Source organism: Dendrobates tinctorius, unplaced genomic scaffold (assembly GCF_039654945.1).
Source record: "Dendrobates tinctorius isolate UK_male_01 unplaced genomic scaffold, ASM3965494v1 ptg000250l, whole genome shotgun sequence".
Classification (NCBI taxonomy): Eukaryota; Metazoa; Chordata; class Amphibia; order Anura; family Dendrobatidae; genus Dendrobates; species Dendrobates tinctorius.
Window position 1 is genome coordinate 3372786 of NW_027361917.1, and position 12304 is coordinate 3385089.

The 12304-nt window shown below is 42.5% G+C and overlaps 1 protein-coding gene across 8 annotated transcripts in view; it reads right to left on the reverse strand.

The window, feature by feature from the left end:
• Nucleotides 1-12304, reverse strand: part of LOC141063400 (bifunctional protein GlmU-like) — a 274066-nt gene that overhangs the window by 113781 nt on the left and 147981 nt on the right. The gene's annotated exons all lie outside the window — the stretch shown is intronic.

Here is a 12304-nt window from a genome sequence, read left to right on the forward strand (position 1 = left end):
GCACTGTCGACAGGGCGTCTGTTATGATTGGGTCACTGAGGAGGAAAGCAAGACCAAGCTAAGCCACGAAAACCAGAGAGGTTGGTAACTAAGCGGATTGCAGACCCCTGATCCTATCCACACATCTAGAAGTAGCCGTGGAGAGTACCTACTATGATTCTAGATGCCTCGACACAGCCAGAGAACTAAATAAGTCTAAAGCAAGAAAGGGGAACTCTAAACTGCCCCAGAGCAGACCCCAAAGGAATAGATAGCCCCCAAACAGATATTGTCGGTGAGACAAGATGAAAACACAAATGCAGGTAGGAAAATAGGCTGAGCAAACGATGGGGCCCAAACTAACTAGACAGGACAAGAAAGGAAAGACACTGTCTGCAATCATGCAAAAAACTCTGCAAAAATGCACAAAACGTTTGATAGAAAAAACACTGAAGTCACTAGACTTCGCCCACTATATCAGCACTCTGGTATATTCTGAAAGCAGGGCAAAGAGAGGCCAATCTAATAAGGGACAAAAACAAACTGGCACAAACAGTAACATAAGGATGGAAATTCAGCACAGCCCCAGCTGGGGCTGGCTGACCACACAAAACTGAAATAGACAAAACCAAATCAAATGTGAACAATAGCAAAAGAACACTTAGCTTGAGCATGCAGGGACTGAGCTGGAAACTATGAACTCAGGAGGCAGGAAAAACTCACCAGCAGGGATAGAGGGAGTCGGCTGTCTTAAATCCAGTCAGAAACTCCCAATGTCCAATCGTCCTCCTCATTATCAGGTGGCAGGCCTCTGTTAATTAGATCAGCTCCATTACCTCCTGTAACCACCAGAGGGAGCCCAGAAAGAGAACTCGCGACCCCTCTGTCAATATAACCATCTCCACCACCTTCACCAGTAACCAGAGGTAGGCCAGAAAGTGAATTCACAACAGTACCCCCCCTTGAGGAGGGGTCACCGAACCCTCACCACGCCACCAGGCCGATCAGGATGGGACCGGTGAAAAGCACAAACCAATCTATCGGCATGAATGTCAGAAGCAGAGACCCAAGAATTATCCTCCTGGCCATAACCCTTCCATTTGACCAAGTACTGGAGTCTCCGTCTAGCCAAACAAGAATCCAATATTTTCTCTACCTCATATTCCACATTGCCTTTAACCAATACAGGGTCAGGAGGTGCTGCCATAGGAACTACTGGCTCCACAAACCTCTTCAACAAAGATTTATGAAACACGTTATGAATCTTAAACGTGACTGGAAGAGCCAATCGAAAAGAAACATGATTAAGAATCTCCAAAATCTTATAAAGTCCAATGAATCTTGGCTTGAACTGTGGAGACGCAACCTTCATTGAAACATTCTTTGAAGACAACCAAACCATATCACCCACTTTAAACAGGGGACCAATGGTCCTATGCCGGTTGGAAAACCGTTGGGCTTTATCCTGAGAGAGGGACAACTTTTCCACCACTTGGTCCCAAGTCTGCTGCATTCTCTCTACCACAGTGTCCACACTTGGGCTGGTCGAAGATTCCACTTGCCCTGAAGAAAATCTAGGATGAAACCCAAAGTTACAGAAAAAGGGCGACATCAAAGTGGCAGAACAAGCTCTATTGGTTAGCGCGAATTTGGCCAAGGGCAAAAATGAGACCCAGTCATCCTGATCAACAGATATAAAACATCTCAAATAGGACTCCAAAGTCTGGTTTGTTCTCTCAGTCTGCCCATTGGTCTGAGGATGAAACGCAGAGGAGAAATATAACTGCATTCCCAGATTGGAACAAAAAGTGCTCAAAAATCTGGAAACAAACTGGACTCCTCTGTCCGACACAATGTTCTCAGGAATCCCATGCAACCGAACCACCTGTTGTAAAAGCAAGGGCACCAACTCTGAAGAAGATGGCAACTTTGGGAGTGGTACAAGATGGATCATCTTAGAAAATCTATCACAAATCACCCAGATAACAGTCATTCTCTGAGAGACAGGAAGATCGGAAATAAAATCCATTGAGATATGGGTCCATGGCCTCTTGGGCACAGGCAGGGGCATCAACAACCCACTAGAACGAGAACAGGGTTTAGACCGAGAACAAGTCCCACAGGACTGCACAAAATTCCTGACATCACGAGATAAGGCAGGCCACCAAAAAGACCGACTCACCAAATCTTTGGTACCAAAAATACCTGGATGACCAGCCAACGCGGAGCAATGAATTTCAGACATTACTCTCTTCCTCCACTGGTCAGGAACATACAATTTTCCAATAGGGCAACGCTCAGGTTTGTCCTCCTGAGATTCCTCCACGGCACGTCTCAAATCGGGCGAGATGGCGGAAAGGACTACCCCCTCACCTAGAATGGCAGTAGGCTCGGTCACACTAAGAGAATCCACAAAGAAACTCCTAGAAAGGGCGTCCGCCTTAACATTCTTAGTGCCCGGAAGAAAAGAGACCACAAAATTAAAACGCGTGAAAAGCAAGGCCCACCTAGCCTGTCTAGGATTCAAGCGTCTGGCTGATTCAAGATAAATCAAATTCTTGTTGTGGGTGAGGACCACAACTTGATGTCTAGCTCCCTTCAACTAATGTCTCCACTCTTCAAATGCCCATTTCATGGCCAACAATTCCCGATTCCTCACGTCATAGTTAAGTTCAGATGGGGAGAATTTTCGAGAAAAGAAGGCACAGGGATTCATTTTAGAAGTCACCGGATCTTTTTGGGACAAAACAGCTCCTGCACCAATCTCAGAAGCATCTACCTCCACCTGAAATAGAAGTGGGACATCAGGTTGCCGTAGAACCAGAGCAGAAGTGAATCTCTGCTTAGGCTCCTGAAATGCCGAGACTGTCTCTGGAGACCAATTCACCACATCAGCGCCCTTTTTGTCAGATCAGTCAGTGGTTTGACAATACCAGAAAAATTACCTATAAATTTACGATAGAAATTAGCTAAACCCAAAAACTTCTGAAGAGCCTTCAAAGAAGTAGGCTGAACCCAATCATAAATGGCCTGTACCTTGGCCGGGTCCATTTCAATAGCCGACGGAGACAAAATAAATCCCAAAAATGAAATCCTCTGTACACCAAAGAGGCATTTCGATCCCTTAACATTCAGGGAATTTTCTCTCAAAATCCGGAACACAGTCCGGACATGTTCCACATTAGAATCCCAATCACTGGAAAAGATCAAGATATCATCCAGATAAATGATCAAAAACTTATCCACAAAGTCCATGAAAATATCGGTCATAAAGGATTGGAAGACAGAAGGGGCATTAGTGAGCCCAAAAGGCATCACCAGGTACTCAAAATGTCCCTCCGGAGTATTAAACGCTGTCTTCCATTCATCCCCGTGCTTGATGCGAATAACATTATACGCCCCCTGAGGTCAAGCTTGGTAAACCAGCAGGCACTTTTAACTCTGGAAAATAAATCAGAAATCAGGAGTAACGGGTACTGATATTTAACAGTGATTTTGTTAAGGGAACGATAGTCAATACAAGGCCTTAATGAACCATCTTTATTGGTCACAAAATAAAAACCAGCACCTAAGGGTGAAGAGGATGGTCTAATATGACCCTTCTCCAACGACTCCTTGATATAAGATCGCATAGCATCATGTTCGGGTACCGATAAGTTGAAAAGCCGACCCTTGGGAAATTTACACCCGGGCATTAACTCAATTGCAGTCATAACTCCTATGAGGAGGCAAAGACGCAGACTTACTCTCACTAAATACATCAGAAAAATCATCCAAATAATCAGGAATATCATGAGACTGGGGAGAGGTGGAGAAAACAGGAGTGTCATTAAGAACACACTGACAACCCCAACTCACCACAGACACAGATTTCCAATCCAAAACAGGATTATGAGTTTGCAACCAAGGAAAACCCAGAACAGTAGTATCATGCAAATTGTGCAGCACCAAAAATTTACAATTTTCTTGGTGGTCCGGGGCGACCCGCATTATCACCTGGGTCCAAAACTGGGGTTTATTCTCCGCCAAAGGAGTAGCATCAATACCCCTCAAAGGGATAGGAGTCCGCAGGGATATCATGGGAAAACCACAACGTTTAGCAAAGTCCAAATCCATCAGATTCAAAGCTGCTCCTGAATCCACAAAAGCCTTAGCGGAAAATGTAAATAAGGAGCAGATCAGAGTAATTGCCAAAAGAAACTTAGGTTGTACACTGCCCACAGCAAATGTGCGCGCAAAACATTTCTCTCGTTTAGGGTAGACAGAAAAAGTGTGAGAGGCGTCTCCACAGAAAAAACACAGCTTATTACGCCTTCTAAACTCCTGACGTTGCGCCCTAGACAAAACCCACATTGCATGGGTTCAGACGTTTGTTCAAAAGGCAGCAACGCCTCTCATGTAGTTTTACGTTCACGTAAACGCCGATCAACTTGAATGGCTAATGACATAGAATCATCAAGACCAGAGGGAACAGGAAATCCCACCATAACATCTTTTACGGTTTCTGATAAACCCTTCCGAAAGAGAGCTGCTAAGGCACCGTCATTCCATGTAGTAAGCTACCGCCCACTTTTGGAAATTTTGACAGTATAACTCTGCAGAATCCTGACCCTTGTTCAATGCCAATAGGGTTTTCTCAGCTTGATCAATAGCATTAGGTTCATCATACAACAACCCCAAGGCTTGAAAAAATGCGTCCACATTAGTCAGAATAGGATTTCCAGGTGTCAGTGACATGATGTCAGGGGAAGCCATTCAAGATCGACACCGGGCACATCAGGCAAGTAGTTAGCAACTACCTGCCTATTACTTCTTAAGCCCATAGTTAAAAAAATATATATATTTTCCTGAATACCCCCTTTAAATGGTCAAATTTATACAAAGTAATTAGCATTCAGAGCCGAATAATAACATAACAAACAATCCATTGAGCCAAGTATAAGATCAATATTATAAAAAACAATATATTTCTAATAACAAAGATAAAGATATATACCTAATAATGTGAACAATCTCCCATGTATGAGAATCAGTTTATTTCACTCATTATATGTAAACTTTAGCTTACAGCAATCTCCAGAAGAGTCCATAGCAGCTCTGCATGTAAATAGGACTAGTAATAATGGGAGTAAACTGCTTTTTGAACAAGAACACATGTATCTGTCTGTGACATTAGATTATAAACTGTAATAGGCCAGGGACTAAATTGCACCAGAAATATTTTACCACTATTTAAAAGGTAATATTAACTTGCATTTCTTGCCATTATGAATAATGGTTTCCGACCACATTGTATATTTGCTAATAGGAGCCATTATTGCTTTATAGCATTTGTTTGCCATGTATATAATTGGATGTTCTATCAATAACATGTTGTCCCAAAGGAAAGTCTAACAACCAAATGTTTTCCCTAGGAATACTTGATTGACAAGACACGCACTTAATGCATAGGATACTTCTCCAGACAATATGGAAATGACACCTTCCTCTCCCTCTAATTGCTGCATATACTCCCTTCTCTGTGTATGCTAATAATGAACACATACACACAATATTCTGCATAATTATGCCAGTAATTACGATTATAGAACATCTCACCAAGCTGTGCCAGGAGTAAAGAGTTCCTCACATCAAGGTCAAAGGGCAGGATAGAACAAAAGTGATTAACACTTGAAAGACAGGACATGACCTGTGACTCCTGAATTTAATATAGATGGTCAAAGACGTGTAATCACATGAAGCCATTATCACAGGGGATTATTACTAAATTATCGGTAGCTGCTGAACCTGGTATAAGGGTTACTCTGGACAGGCAGCTGCTTGAATGGAGAGTCCACACCAGGAACATGTCCGTGTGGTGTTACAGAGACTGAGGGAGAACTCTCTGCTTGCTAAATTAGGGAAATGTATTTTTTCTGTGCCAGAAATTTCTTTCTTGGGGTTTATCTTGTCAGCAGAAGGGTTTAAGATGGACCCAGGGAAGGTGCAGGCCATAATTGATTGGGTTCAACCTCGTGATCTTAAGGCTTTGCAGCGTTTTCAACTATTATAGAAAATTTTCACAAATTGCTAAACCACTTACTGACACGTAAGGGGGCGAATCCCAATGTTTGGTCGCCAAGTGCTATCAGGGCTTTTGAAAGATTTAAAGAGTGTTTTATGTCCGCACCCATTCTGATACAACCTGATCTCCAAGAACTGTTCATTGTGGAGGTGGATGCTTCGGAGATCGGAGTGGGGGCAGTCTTATCACAGGGGCCCAAAACTCTGACTAACCTGCGTCCATGTGCTTTTCTTTCTAAAAACTTTTCACCGGAAGAGAGAAATTATGATGTTGGGAATTGGGAGTTATTTGCTGTTAAATTGGCCTTTGAGGAATGGAGGCATTTTTTGGAGGGGGCGGTTCATCCAGTTACGGTGATCACTGATCAGAAAAATTTAGCTTACATTGAATCGTCTAAAAGGTTAACTCCTAGACAGGCCAGATGGTCCTTGTTTTAATCTTGATTTAATTTTTCTATTACATTCAGGCCAGGGTCTAAGAATGTAATAGCTGATGCTTTATCTCGTAGTCTATATTACATTTCTCCTCCAGAACCTCCATCCTCCATTATTCCTCAGGGTATTGTGGTGTCTATGGTAACCTCGGAGCTGGAAGTAGATTCGTAAAGCCCAGTCGTTGGCTCCTTCTACTTCCCCAGGGTCCAAATTATTTGTGCCTGTGTACATTAGATTGCAGGTGTTACAGGAATTTCATGATTCTGTTTTAAGTGGTCATCCTGGGGTTACTGCCACAAGAAAGGCCATTGCTACACTTTTTGGTGGCCATCCATGCATAAGGATATTAAGGATTTTGTATCTGCTTGTGAAGTCTGCGCATGTGCCAAAGTCAGTCATAGCCAGCCGACTGGGGAATTGGCTCCATTGCCTATTCCAGAAAGACTATGGACTCATATGTCCATGGATTTCATTTCTGATTTGCCTCTGTCTGATGGGAAAACTGCTATTTGGGTGGTAGTTGATCGATTCAGCAAAGAAGCTCATTTTTTTCCTTTTTCAGGATTACCTAATGCAGACACACTATCCAGGTTGTTCATCTCTCATATTGTAAAATTGCATGGGATCCCTCTGAACATTGTGTCTGTTAGGGGAGTACAATTTGTGTTTAAATTTTGGAGAGCTTTTGGCAATAAACTAGGGATTGACTTGTCATTTTTGTCATCACCCTAAAATGATTGGTCAGACTGACAGGACAAATCAATCTTTGGAACAGACTTTAAGGTGCTTTGTGGCGGCGCGACAGGAGGACTGATCTTCATTTTTACCTCTTGCCGAGTTTGTTTTTAACAGTTGAGTAAGTCAATCTTACAGAACCTCACCATTCTTCTGTAATTATGGTTTTTGTCCCCATTTTGGTGAATTTTCTAGAATTAGTTCTGAATGTCCTGGGGTAGAGGTCGCCGTGCAGAGTCTTGGGGATGTCTGTAGAGAGATTTAAAAGAATATTGGGACTGCTCAGATTCCCAAAAAACAAAAGGCCGATAGAAGACGGTCGGTGGATCCTGCTTTTAAGATTGCGGATAAGGTTTGGTTGGCGTCTAGGAACATTAAACTTGAAGTGCCATCGGCAAAGTTGGGTCCAAAGTTTATTGGTCCACATGAGATTCTGGTCAATCCTGTGGAATTTAGGTTAAAGCTTCTTCCATCCCTTCGCATCCCTAACGTATTCCATAAATCCCTATTAAAGGAGTATGTCCCTTCTGCATTGTCTGCCTCATCACCGCCTCCTCCGATTTCGGTAGACTTTGGCATGGAATATGAGGTTCAGAGGGTTATGGATTCTCAGAGGGTCCGTAATTCCCTTCAGTACCTCATCCACTGGAGGGGATACGGACAAGAAGAGAAATCCTGGGTCCCTGATCGAGATGTGAAGGCCAATCAATTAGTCAAGGCCTTCCATCTAAAATTTCCTGGGAGGCCTGGGGGTCCGGTGGCCTCCCCTAGAAGAGGGGGGGTACTGTCATGGTTCCACCCCTCAGGGTGTCTGGGATGCAGTTACTGACAGCTCGGCCATCCAATCCGGTTCAGGGGCGTGCTGAAGCTGTTGGTACTTTGATGGACAGCTCAACCGTCCAATTGGGTACAGGGGCGTGCTGAAGCTGTCAGTACTTTGATTGATGACATGGCCATCCAATCTGGTTCAGGGGTGTGCTGAGCAGCCAGTGTGTTTATTGACGGCTCGACTAGCTAATTGGTGACTGGGAGGCGTCACAGTCTCCAAGTGTTCACTATCCCGGGTAAATGCCAAGCTTGCTTAACTGAGCAGATTCTCCCAGACCACTGCCAGATGTACATTCATCTTGTGAGGTTTGTGCTTTGTGCTCCCTGTGCCTTGAGTTCTATATGCTCAATCTGTTGCCCGACCTTGGACTTTGTTCTCACTATCCACCTGTTTAACCCCTTCAGCTCTGATCTGTTATCCTCCCATTACTCTGACCTCGGAATGTTACCTGACTCCGCTTTTGTCTCCTCCTGTTTATGATGTACCCTCCTGGCTTTTGACCTTGGACTCCTTGACCACTTTGACTCATGGCTTGGCTGTGAGCAGTGACTAGCGTCACAACAGCCTTCTATGATGCACTATGTGTTCTCACACTTTTCCATCATAGACACTATGAACTTTTTCAGTTATTTCTGCTACAGTAGCTATTCTTGAGCAATTATGACCATGCTAAAGATTCATCAGTTGTCCTTTCTTTAATGGCTTTTGATTCCAACCACTACATAAAAGACATCCCAGAAGATCTGACATTAAGCAGATGCTCTGACCCTGTCATACAGACATCATAATTTGGAACTTTTCTCCCACTTTTGCTACTCCCATTCCATTCAAGAACTAACTGATCGCTTTCTGCCTAACATATGTCACCCCTTGAGATCTGCAACATTAATGAGATAATTAATATTATTCACTTCATCTGTCAATGGATTTAATGTTATTTCTGACCAATTCATGTTGTAACAGAATTTTTCACCACATAACAGATTTGCAATCATTATTGTGTGGGTACAAGAAGTCCAGCATTTTCATTCAATGGAAGTAAACTGGAAATGTATTGGTTCTTTACACTCCAAAGAGCAAACTACTAAAGTGAGTACATGGGATTATTTCCATTTTATAGTATTATATTATTGTGACTATCGGGCTTACACTATTGTTAGTCCATCATCACGAACATAATGGTAGCCTGACAGCTGATTCATATTATCTGATCCACAGCAGTGCCGGCGTTAGGGGCAGGCAAACTAGGCATTTGCCTAGGGCCCCCACTTCTCCAATGTCTCCCAAGCCCCCGTGTGGCACACCACATGGCCGCAATGGGGCCCGTGAGTGGGAAGGCCCAATACCAGCGTCGGCTTTGCCCCTCCACATCGTGCATTCCACTGTCTATCTATGATGTTGATGCAGTTGAAAGCAATGACAGAGGAGAGAGCATCAGGTGATGCTTCCTCTCCCATCATTCCCCCACCTCGACTGATGTCTAAAGCAGCAGGTGTGATGACGTCACTTCATTGCGCACCACGCTGCAAAGACCAAAGCAGCAGCGGAATGGGAAGAGGTGAGTATTTAAATCAGTTATTGCGTGGTGGCCATAATATGGGAGGACTATGGGGCTGCATTATACTATATGTACCCTATGGAGATGCATTATACTCTATGAGGCTGCATTATACTATACAGCTCTGGCAAAAAATTAAGAGACAATCACATTAAAACCCTGCCATGGGCAGCCCATTCTCCAGACCTGAACCCCATTGAAAACCTCTGGAATGTAATCAAAAGGATGATGGATAGTCACAAGCCATCAAACAAATGAGAACTGCTTATATTTTTGCGCTAGAAGCAGTGTGAAAGGCTGGTGGCAAGCATGCCAAGACGCATGAAAGCTGCTTTTAAAAATCATGGTTATTCCACAAAATATTGATTTCTGAACTGTTTCTAAATGATTATGAACTTGTTTTCTTTGCATTATTTGAGGTCTGAAAGCACTATTTTTTTTTTCTTATTTTGACCATTTCTCCTATTCAGAAAAAAAAAACAAAATATATTGCTTTTAAATTTGGAGACATGTTGTCAGAAGTTTGTAAACTAAACGAACAATTTACATTTTACTCAAAAATATACCTATAAAGAGAAAAAACAGACAAACTGAACATTTGGAAGTGGTCTCTTAATTTTTGACAGAGCTGTGTATACTCTATGAGGATGCATTATACTCTATGGGGCTGCATTATACTCTATGAGCCTTTTTCTGCTTTTTTACTTTGATTATGTTTTTTGTGATATATGCCTCATTATTTAATACATTTGCCTGACTTCTATTCTGTGGACTTCTACTCTGTGTTTTCTGTAGGATTAATATTATGCTCTATGAGGCTGCAGCCCCATAGAGTATAATGACGCTTCATAGAATATACTCTATAAAGCGTCATTTTACTCTATGAGGCTGCATTCTACTCTATAGGGCTGTATTATGCTCTGTGGGGTGGCATTATACAATATGGGGGCTGCATTATACTCTATGGAACTGCATTATACTCTATTGGGCTGCATTATACTCTATGGGACGGCATTATACTCTATGGACAGAATTATACTTTATAGGGTGGCATTATACTATATATGTACACTATGGAGCAGCGTTATACTGTATGGGGGTGGCATTATACTCCTCGTGGACTGCATTATTCTCTACGGGGCTGCACTATACTCTGTGAGGTTGCATTATACTCTATGGGAATGCAATATACGCTATGAGGTTTCATAATACTCTATGGGGGCAGCATTATACTCTTTGGGGCAGCATTACACTCTGTGGAGCTGCATTATACTCTTTGTAGCTGCATTATATTCTATGGGGCAGTTTTATACCATATGGGGGCAGCATTAAACCATATGGAGACTGAAATATACTCTATGGGGTGGCATTGTACTCTATGGGGTGGTATTATACTCTATGGAGCAGCATTAAACTCTTTGGCGCAGCATTATACTTTATGGAGGCAGCATTATACTCTATTGAGGCAGCATTATACATTATGGGGCTGCATTAAACTCTTTGGGGCTGCATTATACTTTATGGAGGTGACATTATACTCTATTGGGGTGGCATTATACTCTATGGAACTGCATTAAACTCTTTGGGGCTGCATTATGGAGTCAGCATTATACTCTATTAGGGCGGCAATATACTCTATGGGGGCTGAATTATAATCTATGGGGGCTGAATTATACTCTATGGGGGCTGCATTATACTCTATGGGTCTGCATTATACTCTATGGGAGTGGCATCATACACTTTGGGGGCGACATTATACTCTATGGGTGCGTCATTTTATTCTATGAGGGTGGCATTATACTATGTGGGGCTGCATTATACTCTATCGAGGACTATGGGGATTCCATTATACTATATGTACTATATGGGTTCTGCATTATACTATATGGAGGCTGAATTATACTACATGGGGGCCTTATTACACGCTATCAAGGACTACAGGATGTGTATTATATTATATGTACTATACGAGGGCTGCATTATACTGTATCGAGGACTATGGGGAGTGCATTATACTATATGGAGGACTATGGAGAATGCACTCTACTGTATGGAGGACGATGGAGAATTCATTATACTATATGAAGGACTATATGGTGCACTATGCAATTTGGAGGACTATGGTATGCATTATACTATATTGAGGACTATGGGATTTGCATTATATTATTTGGAGGACTATGTTGGGTGCATTATACAATATGGAGGAATATGGGGTGCATTATACTATATTGAGGACAATGGGAGATATATTATACTACTGTATAAGGAAGACTATGGGGGGTGCAGTGTACTATATGGTGGACTATAAAAACTGCAGATATGCTGTGGATAACATGATACTGTATGGGGACAGACTGATCTACAAGTGATTGTTCTGCGCCGATCATTCTTTCTCAGCCGGTGTAAATAGGCTGTGAAACAAGCGTCTAGCGACTTCAATATTGCCAATCATGCTCGTTTAATGTCCTAAAATATTTATGTGTGATGATGATGATGCAATTTGTTAGCATTTGGAGACCCGCTTTAAATTTTTGCCAAGGACCCCACTTTGTCTAAAACCGGCCCTGATCCACAGGCAGCATTATCAAGCACTGGATGCATGATTTCAGCCCCATATGCTTGACTTGAGAAAAACATACCGTACTTTGAAAGCTACTGGGGACTGAGCAGCACGGGAAACTAATCAAATACACATGGCTGAA